This window comes from Clytia hemisphaerica, unplaced genomic scaffold (assembly GCF_902728285.1).
Source record: "Clytia hemisphaerica strain Z4C2 unplaced genomic scaffold, Clytia hemisphaerica genome assembly, whole genome shotgun sequence".
In the NCBI taxonomy this organism is placed as follows: Eukaryota; Metazoa; Cnidaria; class Hydrozoa; order Leptothecata; family Clytiidae; genus Clytia; species Clytia hemisphaerica.
Window position 1 is genome coordinate 1,976,497 of NW_027104146.1, and position 12,786 is coordinate 1,989,282.

The 12,786-nt window shown below is 39.2% G+C and overlaps 1 long non-coding RNA gene across 1 annotated transcript; it reads right to left on the reverse strand.

Moving 5' to 3' along the window:
- Positions 1-10,477: 10,477 nt before the first annotated feature.
- On the reverse strand, positions 10,478-12,237 carry LOC136813805 (uncharacterized). The gene is made up of 3 exons (XR_010847556.1): positions 12,207-12,237; positions 11,571-11,699; positions 10,478-10,613 (listed from the first exon to the last, which is right to left on the reverse strand). It is a non-coding gene; the product is annotated as an uncharacterized lncRNA (long non-coding RNA).
- Between the last annotated feature and the right edge of the window lie 549 nt (positions 12,238-12,786).

A 12,786-nucleotide genomic window follows, 5' to 3' on the forward strand; every position in this document is an offset into this window, starting at 1 on the left:
GTTGAAAGATGTGGGAATATGAACTTCCCACCTCTTTCCACCGATTTGAAAGACGTGATTTCGCCCAGTGAAAAGCAGGAGGAGCAGCTGATTCGATCGACAGCACGCAACCTAATTTTTCATGGGATTGATGAATCGACATATGAAACTGAAGAAGAAACAAAAATCGAAGAAGAATTTATCCATGACAAAATTATTGGTAAGCGGCGGCTCCATCTGAGGAATATAAAGATTACCGAGACGCAGCGGATCGGGAAATTTACGAAAGAAAGAGAAGATAAAGCGAGATACCGACCAATTAAAGTCACATTTACGAACGAAGAGGACAAGAACACAGTGTTGCAAGCAATAACAAAAGAAAAACGCTTTCCTTACCGAGTGACAGAGGATTTGACCAAAAATGAAAGACAGATAATCAAAGAATGGTGTAAGGAAGCCGAAAAAAATGAATGCTAAAATCAAGGAAGACAACACAAAATGGAAAGCCCGGGGGGGGAGCCCGCGAAAAAAACTCTATTTCAAAAAGATCATTGTAAAAAGTACGAGCGGTTTATAGAGGCCCATATGTCTTCACGCTGGCCTGCAAACCTGTAAAGCTTTATTATTATATTATTATTATTATTTTATCAACTTTTTCAACTCTGAAATGCAGAATTTCAACTGCGTGTATACTTTTGAATCCCTTTTGTTACTGCAATATTTTTTTTAAGACTTAAAAAAAATAGCTTGCCAAAGTTGAGAGCCTGTGTAATAAGAATATCGAAATTAGAATGTGACACTCTCTAAAATTATGAGACACTTTTAAGTCAAATTTTGAAATATTAGTCGGAGTTTTGACAACTGACGATGATTTTTTTGCCTCTGTTATCTTTGTTATGATATAGATATAAAAGACTTGAGAGGAGTATAACAACAGAGACTTTTGTCTAATTTTTGACGTTGTTAACAAGGTATTTCCAAGTGGTATATCATCAAAATCTATTGTTTTATTTTATGCTTTTAACGAGGCGGCAACGAAGCTAGCCGTGTTATCTTCAAAAAGACAAAGGAGATGGATGTCCAGTCGTTTATATGTTCATGGACTGGATATAGATTGACATGTTTTAAAACGATTAAATACTGCAAGATAGTGGTTAATTCCTGCTTCAAGGTAAAATGTAAATAAAGGTATGATCTGAGGAGCGAATAATAGTGAGGTGGCCGCTATGTCCTGAAGGCAAATACAATACGACTCAAAAATATTTTAGATGAAGTGGTCGAAATGCCCTGAAGAAAACATGACTCAAAAATATTTTATGTGAATGTGGTCGAAATAGTGTCCTGTAAAACTAGAGTACCAGTGATAAAAGAACTATGGGAAACAGGAATAGAGACTAAATGTGTTTGGTCGAAATGGTGAAAATTCTTGCAAAAATAAATCAACGAAAATAGAAATTGTGAGTTTTGGCGAGTCATTGGGGAAGCATCAAGAGATAACAAACTTAGCCTAAACTGTATGAAGGACGGTGTACCGTATAGAGGACGGTGAGCGTATTTAATCCCCTAAGGAGTGATCTTATCCCATAAGGAGGATTGGTAGCGGATCTGAGAAAGGGGTTACAGGGTAACCCACACCCCCAAATCGTCGCCAAAACTACTCATGCCACACAAACTTGGCGCTTCCTGAAACTCAGGGACTAAGAGAAAACACAAGCTAGTGCAAAACGCAAGTAGGTATCTGCCACACAATTGAAATAGAAAAAAAAATGCACTGAAAACTACCAAGTGTCAGGATCCCAAACTGTGGTAGTGTAGACAATCGTAGCCATTTTCTGCTGAAATTGAGTAATGTCATTGTCAGCTATTCTCAAATATCTTAAATAACAATCACTTGTCCATCTGCCCAAAATACGGATCATTGAGTCTGAGGCACCTGGTGCTAAGGCGACTGAAGCTCCACCTATGCGGAAATTGTGTGTATTGATGTCCCTAATGCTAGGGAGGGCTGTAATCAAAAGCTTGCGAATTGCATTTCTGGTTAAAAAATTACCGTTGGAGAACTGAAAAGGGGTCCAGAATAGCTCGGGGAGAGGGCAAGGTAGTTTCGCATGGCACCAACCGGGCAAAGGGCATCAAAGGTGGCTCCAATACGTATGGTTGTTCCCATTCGGAAGGGGTCAGTTTTGCTTGCTTTGATACGTATTGTCATAATGGAGAGGGTGGGATTAAACTGAACGTCAGAACGTGACAGGTGTATGCTGCTGTTGAATTTGGAACAACTGGGACATGTGTATTCAGAGACTCTCAGTAACCCAAAGAACGCGACTCCACGAGGTTTCAAGAGCATGTATTTATCAGCTGTCGTGCCACAAGAGGTGTGCAAAAGAATTGATATCTGTTGGAGATAATTGATGGTGATAGGTTTCCTACTGGCTCTGGTAAGTGTATTGCCTTGTCGTCGTTTCATGCCTCTGATCAAACGTTGTAGAATGGTCATTTCGGGAAGATTCAACTGATAGCCAAGCATAGAATTTTGATGGAGGACGCCGTGTATGTAGACCTTGATGGTTTTGTGAGAGATACTTCTGTTTGCAGAGAAAACAGCAAAGAAGCAAAGTGAAGATTGGCTGGCAGGAAAGTGGTTCAGTCTTGAAGGTTGGCAAAAGTTGACATAAGATCGTACGCCTGACATGTAAGTGTTTTGGGTGGAAGATGCTAGCGAGTCTCTCAAGAAGGAAGCAAGATCTTGTCCAAGACGGCCATGACACAAGGTGAGATGATGATGGGATTCGGTGAACAATCGGGACATATCGACTTGAAAGCTTCGACCTGAAGACGAGACAAGAAGTCAGCAAAGGTGTTACGACGACGACCAGGGACATGAAGAAAGCGAACAGAGATGTTGTGACGAGCAGTAAGAAAAAAACAGTTCTCTAACCAATGCCATATTGCAACGATAGCCTCATTATCTGTGAACATTGTGATGTGCTTGTTGGTCAGAGGGATTGCGAAGGCGGAAATGGTGGCAAAAACAGCAAAAAGCTCAGACGTGTCGTATGGCCATGGGTGGGACAACCACTGTCCCTGAAAGAAGCCACCTAGACCAAGAAAAGATGCATCAGTAAAAAGCGCAATGGAATCTGAAGTGACTGCTGGTTCAGGGAGAAAAGAGACACCATTCCAAGACGACAAAAACTCAGCCCACATGGCCAAATCTAGACGAACACTAGTAGAAATGTCAATGTGATGTAAAAGCTTGGACACAGAGGTGGAAAGATCGATGAGTCGACGCAGGAACATTCTACCGGGGTGGATGACCTTTCAAGCAAAAGAAAGAGCTTATCAAGAGGAAGGCGAATGGTAAAGGAGCTAAAATCAATTTCAATGCCCAAGAATGTGATAACCTGACTGGTTCCTTCAAGCTTGCCCACTGCCACTGGTACTCCGATGATGTCAAAAACAGCCTGTACCAAATCCATGTAGTATCGAGTCGTTTCAAAGTCGTTTCAAAGTTGAGAAAGAAATCGTCCAAATAGTGCACCAAACCGGATAGGTTAAACTTAGAGACAAGAATCCATTGAAGAGCGTCTGCGAAGCTGTTGAAGATACAAGGAGATGACCGACTGCCAAAGGGGAGACAAACGTCAACGAAAAAAACGATCTTGCCAACAATAGCCCAACAAGTGCCAATCTTCTGGTCGAACTGGGCACAGCCTGAAGGCGTGCCGAATGTCAATCTTGCCCATGTAGCAACCCACTCCAAGAGAAACCACCATACTTACTGCATCGTCGAATGATGAATACTTGACATGACACAGATCCTCCGGGATGCCATCGTTGACAGAGTGATCGCGTGGCGAAGACAGATCTAGAATAATTCTTCGGGAACCATCCTTCTTGGGTGCGGAGCCAAGTGGCGAACAATGAAGGTCAGGGAGTGGGGGATTGGGGAAGGGACCTACTGTGTGACCTCGCTGAAGCTCTTTCAGGATGGATGCAGAGACTGCGTCGCTGTGATGGATAGCTGATAGGTTGTTACGTCTTGTGCAAACAGGAGCTGGACCATCAAAACCTAACTCAAAGCCATAAGTGAACCCATGAATAAGAAACTCAACAATGTCCTGACGGTAACCATCAAGGAAAAAATTCAAAATGTGGGGATCAACAGTGGTGTGTGGGGGGGAAGGCAAGGGAAAACTCAAAGAAGGTAACTCTCTCATGTGGACACTGCCACTACCCCTGGCGGTGGGGGCATTCAGTGGCTAGGTGGTTGAAGGAAGAACAAACAATGCACTTGTGTATTCTTGGGCACTGGACTCTGACACAATTCCCACAGTTGAAGGCAATGCAGATCTGGCCAGATTGCCCTGCACTGGCCGTCTGCTGGGGGGATGGAAAGGGCGGCTGAGGATAGGGTCTGAAAGTGGGCGCTGAAGAAGATGTAGCAGCAAGGGATGCAGAGGGGTGGGGAACACTGGGGGTGCTCTGTGTCGCTGAAAAGGGGGTGCGGGAACGGTGGTAGACTGTGAAACCTGAAAATGAGGAACCCGGGGCAGAAAAGGTGGAGGGGCACCTGGGAGCTGACTGATCCAGACTCTGACAGATGTAACACCTTGTTGGAGAAGCATGATCTCTAACGTGTGAATTGAATAAATAGTCATTGGTAACACCCCAGTTAGTCTGGGGGTTGTTAGCTAAAAACATCCTAAAGGCCTGGTCGTAAGCATACCAGGCTCGAAAATTATACTGTCGTGCCAACTGGGTTATGTAAGTTTGGTAGACGATAAGTTCTTGGGCCAGGTAAGACTTAACGGGATCAATGTTTTGAACAATTTAGACCATGCCATGGTCCATGATGCAAAGTCTACTACTACTTTCTGTTTCTTCGTTTTAGGAGTGTCTAAACAGTGGGCCTCACTGTTGGTGAGAGAAAATCTCTCTCCGTCAAAATTAAAGGAAACTGTTGAGGCTGCAGGCCTGCCAATGTTAGGAGTAAATTTTCAAAATTCAGGAACTCACTATTGCGGATTTGTGTGATAACTCTGGCTGGAACTGGAGGAAGGACGTTTGCTTGACTGTTGTTTGTATTCGATTGTAGGAAAGGACTCCCACTTTGAGGGTTACCATTTTGAAATTCTGGAATTCCGTCAGGGAAAACGACAGTTGGCGAGGTTGCTGTGGTGACGGGAGTTGAGTGAGAGATATAGAATGATGTGGGTGTTGGTATATTTGACTTGTTGACGTTGTGCTAATCCTTCCTCTGTCGTTACCAAACAAGTTGCTGATCCTGCGATCTACAATACTATTTAAGAGAGTTGTTATGTTAACTGAAGGAGTTGACGCTGTTGCTGGAACGACCCGTGGTAAAGGGTTCGAGGCCGACGAAATTGTTATCGGGACTGTTTGTTGTGAGCCTGTCGTTTGAGAAGAAGTTGTGATGTTCGAGGAGGTTGAAGTCTAGATTGGCAACCCAGTACCAGACGTTGATGGTGCAGAAGAAGCCATATTTGTATGATATTAGAGTATTAATTTATCTTTTTCAAAGTTGAGATGTTCATGTGTTGAAAGGCAGAATTCAAATGTGAATGAAATTTATCTGTGACGGGGATTTCTCTACTGTGGTTCGAGTGTATAGCCAAAAGTCTGATACCGGAATAGTGCCCTGGGAGCCTGAGAATGCGGAATAGGTTGACATGAGTAAACGCGTTTACTCTAATTTTAGAGATATGAGTATAATTACGTCATTTTTATTAAAAATACATAATGGTAGGTTGAAAATATTGACACATTTATAAAATACCATCATTTCTACGTTATTATCCATTAGAATTATATTCTTACTCAAGGTGATGGAAGGGATATAATGAGATATGATTTAACAATAGCCGTACTATCATTTCTTGAGAAAGCTCGCTTTTCAGTCGACTACTACCAGACCACGCTCCAAACACCACTACCATCAAAATCCTACTGGACACAATCCTCACTAACAGCAGCTTTAGATTTATGGACAAGCACTATTTACAAAAATCAGGCACGACAATGGGGGGGACGCTACGCACCACAATACGCCAACTTGTTCATGGGTAAAATAGAGACACAAATTATCAATGAATTCACCAACAACGTTTTACTATGGAGACGTTTTTATAGATGATATCTTTATAATATTCAAAGGCAGCAACGAAGAACTGGCAGAACTTAAATCATACATGAACTTACTACACCCCACCATAAAATTCACTTTTGATCAATCACCAACCACTATCAATTTCCTAGATGTCCAAATCACCATTTCCAACAACCAATTTTCCACAAGCATCTACCGGAAACCCACTGACCGTTCTCAACTCCTTCATTTTGAATCCAACCACCCTTTACACACAAAAAGAAGGTATTGTCTACTCCCAAGCCCTCCGCTACAACATGATTATCAGTGATTCTCAAACTCTCACCAATGAACTCCACAACCTATCCAAAATACTCCTAGCCCGTGGCTACCCTCTCCGTATCATCAACGACAATATCAAGAAAGCGCTCACCAAGACCAGACATAACCTATTATACGACAACAAACAACATGAAAATAAGAACATCCTACCGCTCATCCTCCACAATGACAGAGACAAAAATATCCAAAGCAAAATCCAAGATGCTTGGTCAACAATTGAACAGGACGCTGATCTATCAAATATCCTTAAAAGACCCACCACTGTGTACAAAAACAACAAGACGCTAGGGACTAAACTCACTTCCTCTGATACAAAAATTTGAGAGCTCCAGAATAAAGTTTTAAAAGTTTTCATTACATTTTTATAAATGCCTGATTGCAAACATATCCACTTACTCATTTGATCACATCGGACCAGGCTCTAATCCTCCCCAGACTATCCTCCCCAGACTATCAGTTTTTGTTTGTTGTTTGGTCATTCCATCTAAGGAACATCAGAAATAGCTTCTCATTTTCATTGTTTCTTACTGCCCTTGGGTTTCACACAGATATGTCATTAGATCTGCCTCACATCACGAAACACCATTATTGCTTTGCATTCCGAAAAGCCTCTTTGTTTGCAACCAAGTTGTTACAATAATTATCAATAACACTTATTTATAACAACAACCACATCGCCAGGCATTTGACCTAAAAATTATTTATTTTGTCAACCTAATTATGTTATATACTTCATTCTTTCAATCCATTTATAATCATCTTATCGATAATTTCCAAACCAGAAGAAAGATCAAACATCCTTTCTACTACTAAATTTTCAAGCTTCATACTATTCTCCTACATACCTACAAGTTTCCACTCCCTCCCAACACAAAGAAGTTGTCCCCCCTTGTCCCGCCATCTTTGTCTAAGTACCCCACGTGAAAATCAGTTGGTCTCGGTCGGGTTTTTCACCGCTATCGCCTGGGTTCGATACCAATCAGTGACCTATGTCACACTCTTTCACCATATTTTCCGGTCTTACGCACTCTGCTGACCCCTCATCATTTTGGACCTCTGTTGCAACCTTCTTTCATTCTCACTCAAACTCCTCCTTTCACTTTCGATTTAACGATTTCTCAATCCCTTTCAACACGTCCGAACCCCACCAGGACAACTTTGACAAACTGTCAGGATTCCGAAATAGCAACACTCCAATGCACAATTTTGGTCTTCCACACACTCCATGTTCTACATCCCCTCGCCATCTTGGATTGCAGTCCTTTCACTTTCGATTCCTCTCTTCCACTTTCGATTTCTCTCTTTCACTTTCGATTTCTCGATTTCCTCTGGCACAGCAAGTTCGAACCCCACTATGATACTTCTAATTTCAATTTACTCCAAATAGTAATACTTCAACACTATATTCTGGTCATTCACACACACTCCATATTCTGTCAATCCTAAATCATCCTGACCTCTAGTTCAACATTTTTTCTGCCACTCCCTTCTTTCACTTTCGATTTCTCCCTTTTTATTTTCCCTTCTTGATTTCTTTCAGCATAAGACCAAAGTCCAAATCTAAACGGCACCAGAGCACGGCCTAGAGCACTTCCAATCCCAATTTACTCCAAACAACAACACTAACAATACTTTACCATCACTTTCACTCTTACTTCCGTCCAGTTTTCCCAAACGACCCACAACTTCCTGGAATTCGCTACGGGAAAATGCAACAACAGTAAAGTAGAAGAGGACATTGCAGTATATTCGCTTCCTTCGTTTCCTTGGTTTCTGTTTATAAATGGTACATCCAATATAAATAATTTTTCTTTTTTGTTTTCAATTTCTATCACTCACTTGCACAAAACCTGCAAAAAGCATCCACGCCAGTGAAAAAGCCATCAAATCGTTTTTAAAGTCATTTTCTACTTTTTTACTATTCTATTATCACCGTTGTCACTTTTTACTATTCTATCGTCACCGTTTTTGGCTGCTGTTGCTGTCGCTCGTTGGTCATTATTTATTATCTTGACAATCGCCAAGTCAACGTAAGAGTATTTCTCTCTACTATAATTTACTATTATTCCACCATTCATAAACTTCTTTATTTTGATAATAATACATTCAGGGGGCGTTCGCCATTTGTAGAAATAATCTAATAAAAAATTTCCTAACTTAATTTTGAGGCCTGATGGTGCAGTGGATGGGTAACTTTCACACATCGGAATCTGAGGGTCTAAGGTTCAAAACCTGCTCAAGTACCATTTCACAACGAAGCTTACTTATTTGATTTTCACCATTTATGTCTCTTTGACACATTTTCAATGATAAAACAATGATAATCATTCATATACAAATCTGAAGTAATAAAATCAATTTTTGATTTAACATCTCTGATACATGTCATCCAACCTGTCAATCAATTAGCAATCAATTAAGTAGCCAATCAATCAAATAGCCAATCAATCAAGTAGCAAATCAATCAATCAAATTATTATCATTATTTTTTTTTTTTTTTTTTTTTTTTTTTTTTTTCACACTGTAGTGACTGCAGCACTACAGAAACAAATTTGCCAGGATGAGATGGTGGGTGACTCTAGAGTGGCAAGGAGAGCTTACTCCAGGATCCGCACCTGTCTCCAGGCACCCCCTTGGTGGGGGTGTCTCCATCTCATCCGTTGTTCATTTTAATTTCACATTTTAACAATAGAGATCTTCTGCTACAGCAGTCTTCATTGCATAAAATCTGCAATTCTAGTCTATTCTCACCCCAAAGACATTCTACCAGATTTTTTCTTTCACAGCTATATTCAGTTACACAGTCTTGGGGCTCTCAAGTCAACCAAATAAATATGCAAATATTGTGCATACTCCACCTCAAGAACACAGAAGGTTCCCTTCTTATTTCAATTTTCAATTTTTTCACATAGACGCGACATATTCTCACTTTTAACTCTCTTGGCCTTGGGACTTTTCCAAAAGCCGATTAAAATAAAATATTTTTACATGTTCCACAAAATACTTCATTTACAAAATTGATGTAACTCTGAAAAATATCATATTCAACAAACTTCGAAACCTCAAAAAATCCAAAACTTTACATAATTTCGAACACTTTGAGGGGTCCATCAATTTCATCCACTGATATTTTACAAATTACATAGCTGATTTAGGATAACGACCGCAAATGTCCAGAAATATCACACCAACTTTATCCTACCCGGAGTAATCCTGGTTGGATACTGGATGATGTGATATTTTACAATAGGCGCAAGAAAATTTTCTTACAGGGATCGAGCATAAGAAAAACTGCATAAAAATATAAGGATAAAATTATGATTCATATTCCTTTCAAGTTTCAATTATTTTCCGTATTTGCACCTAAATTTTACAAAACCTTTTTAATTTTATCCCTTCTCTGAATGTCACTTCCTAGGGAGGGTACCCATTTTTCCATATTCACACATCCACAAGCAGCATTAGGATAACGATCGCAAATTTCCCGAAATATCACACCATTCTCTATCCCTTTGGGAGCAATCCTGAAGTGATGGTCCATGATGGGATACTTTTTAAAAAACATACAATATAAATCTCTTAGGAATTCCTCGAGGTAATTCTATTGTAATACTCTCGAAACAATCCCACAATGAATCGCTTTTTAAGAAAAATCAAAAAATTTAATATGGCCTAATGCAGCATAGAATTATTGCATCAAAAACTACAGCCTCTAATAGTTAAAGTACATTTCAAATTAGCTGGTAATAAATTTTCAATTGCGTATTACTTTTAATAGATTTCGAATTAGATAGCGATTAATTATACTTTTTGGAAAGAAAATACGGAGTTGACTATTATGCGTATAAAACTTTTCTAAAATTTTCAATCACGAAGGTGAAAAACGAAAAAGGAAAAAATCAGCTTTTTATCTAGCAATACTATAACCACCATTTTTGGACGTGAGAAACTTCAATCTTTGCCCATGTCAGCTGTGAAATTCTTTTTCGAGAAAAAACAATTTAGTCGAAAGGAGGCTAGGTAGGCTAGCGTATATCTTACCCAGGTCCTGGTTGAAACTTTACAAAATGTTTATGTTTCTTTTTGTTTCTTTTGATCCAAACATTCCTTCCTTTGTTACAATGTAAATAACTGTTCATTTTGCGGATCGCTCTTTTCAGTTTTTGACGTCTGAACCATGAAACTATGATAAAAATTTAATCAAAATTAATGTAAGTGAAGTCTCTATAATCCGAATCCACACGAGATGTGGGTCCAGCTAAAGAAATTTCAAGTAAGGTTTGTGAGGCCTTTCTTAACTACAGGGACGAGAAAACTTGTTCGAGTTTAGAATAAAATAGAGTTTCGAGTTAAAAAGACTCTATTGTATTTTGTTTTACAATAAAATTAATTTATCAATGCAAATCACACCCAATAAAACGCACTGATATTTCATCTCCATTAATGATCTAGACTAAACTTTAATCTCCACAGTAAAAATTGAAATTTGAAATTAGTACCATTCCTATGGGAAGACATTTATTTTCAATTCCCCATTTTAATAGTCTATACAATAGACAGCTCCAGGCTTTTAGGCCTTACGCTTGGTCTACAGGGTGTCCCTAATTAAAGTATCGAGTCGAAACACAACTATGAGTAGAAAGTTTTATGTGCGTGTTCACAAAATTGTATTTTAAGCTCTCCCTCTTTTTTCTTTGTCATTACGATTAATTTATACGTTGTAGCTACCTTTTGTAATAAGCCTGTGTGATGGAGAACGTTCTTATATTTTAGCGATAACACACACAAACTTTTCTACTCAATCGCATGTTCAAACTCGATACTTTAATTAGGGACACCCTGTATAGGCCGCCACTAGTAACCCCCAACGGGAATTGCTTATCAATAGGTTTAAGAATAATAGACAACTTTCACCAAAGATGTTTATCAATAGAGATTTCAAATAAAAGAATGTTAAAACACAGCTGATTGGCTTAGGTTTCGAAACTCTCTATTGCTTCATTAAAACATCAGTGCACATGCAATTTATCCGGAGAATTTCAATATTCAAAACAAGAGCAGTGCTCATATCCCGAAGAGTAGGAGTTTTACGCTCGAAATGAAGGAAGATATGACGTAGCCTTTCATTTTCCTAACTTACATTTTTTACTAATTTCGTACGGTATGTACAATCGTCCTCTCCGTTTCTTCCACAAACGAATCCCAACTTTAATGTCACGTGTCTTTCCATTGGTCACGTGTTCAAACTTCTCCTCGTCATCTTTGAAACCTATCACAAAAAGCAGATTTATAGTATGTAGTGTACCAAAGCACCTATCTACCATTAATTTCAAAGCCCGATAGGCTAGACCCGCAACTCTTGGATGGGAAATGAAGCCACTTATTCCCCATCCAAAACGCCGTGACCCGCATGTGTTTCACACAAGCGTCAGATTGAAAGTAAAACCTATCGCCAGATTCCAAAACATGTGCCGCTTGAAAACAAAGAAAGGTCTAGATTCAATCAATCATTCGTCATTCTTTCTTGCTTGAGAAAGATTGAAGTTTCATCTCTAGCCCTTTCGGGGCTTTAAACTCAATGTTATCTACTTTTATAATGGTATAAGGACATTGGGGTTAGTTCACCTGGGCTAAAATACACGTAAACCAAAAGGCAAATTTCTGGGCATTTGCAAATGTTGTCCATCATTCGACCCTGTCAAATTGGAAAGCTAAAAGCAACTGCTACCATTCTCGAATCAAAACTTTCCAAAAGTCTGTTAAAAATTTTTTATACCTAAATCTTTGTTAATATCAGCTTCGTTGATTTGACGATCTGGATGAGGTGAGATGTGTACGCGCTGTGTTCCTTCAAAGAAAAGAATACACACGTACGTAATACAGAAGTTAACTTCACTAACAGGGTCAGCCTCATTAGGCTTCGAAGACTAAAATATTGAGAACAAATTAAGAACATTTTAAGGACAATTTTTCAAATTTAAAAGATATTTTTATCTTTTCATTAAAGTTTCATGAATTTCAAAGGGGTTAGAAAAAGACTCATAAACAGAGAGAGAAAATAATCAAAGATTTTTCTCAGAAACATACCATTCTCAAAAGGTTGTGATGTAGCGAGACCAGCACGCGCAAACGGTTGGCATTTAGCACTTCCACAAAAAGTAAAACCGACCAAGCACAAAACAAACCAGCTGTTACCATGGAGACCCATATTTTACATTTTCATTGTAGATTTTTTTCATAAGAACAAACTATATATAAGAACATAAGGTTTCAATGGCTAAAATATTAAGAACAAGTTAAGAACAACTAAGGCATTGCTGACTCTAAAACACCTGATGTCTTAGGAAAATGGACAA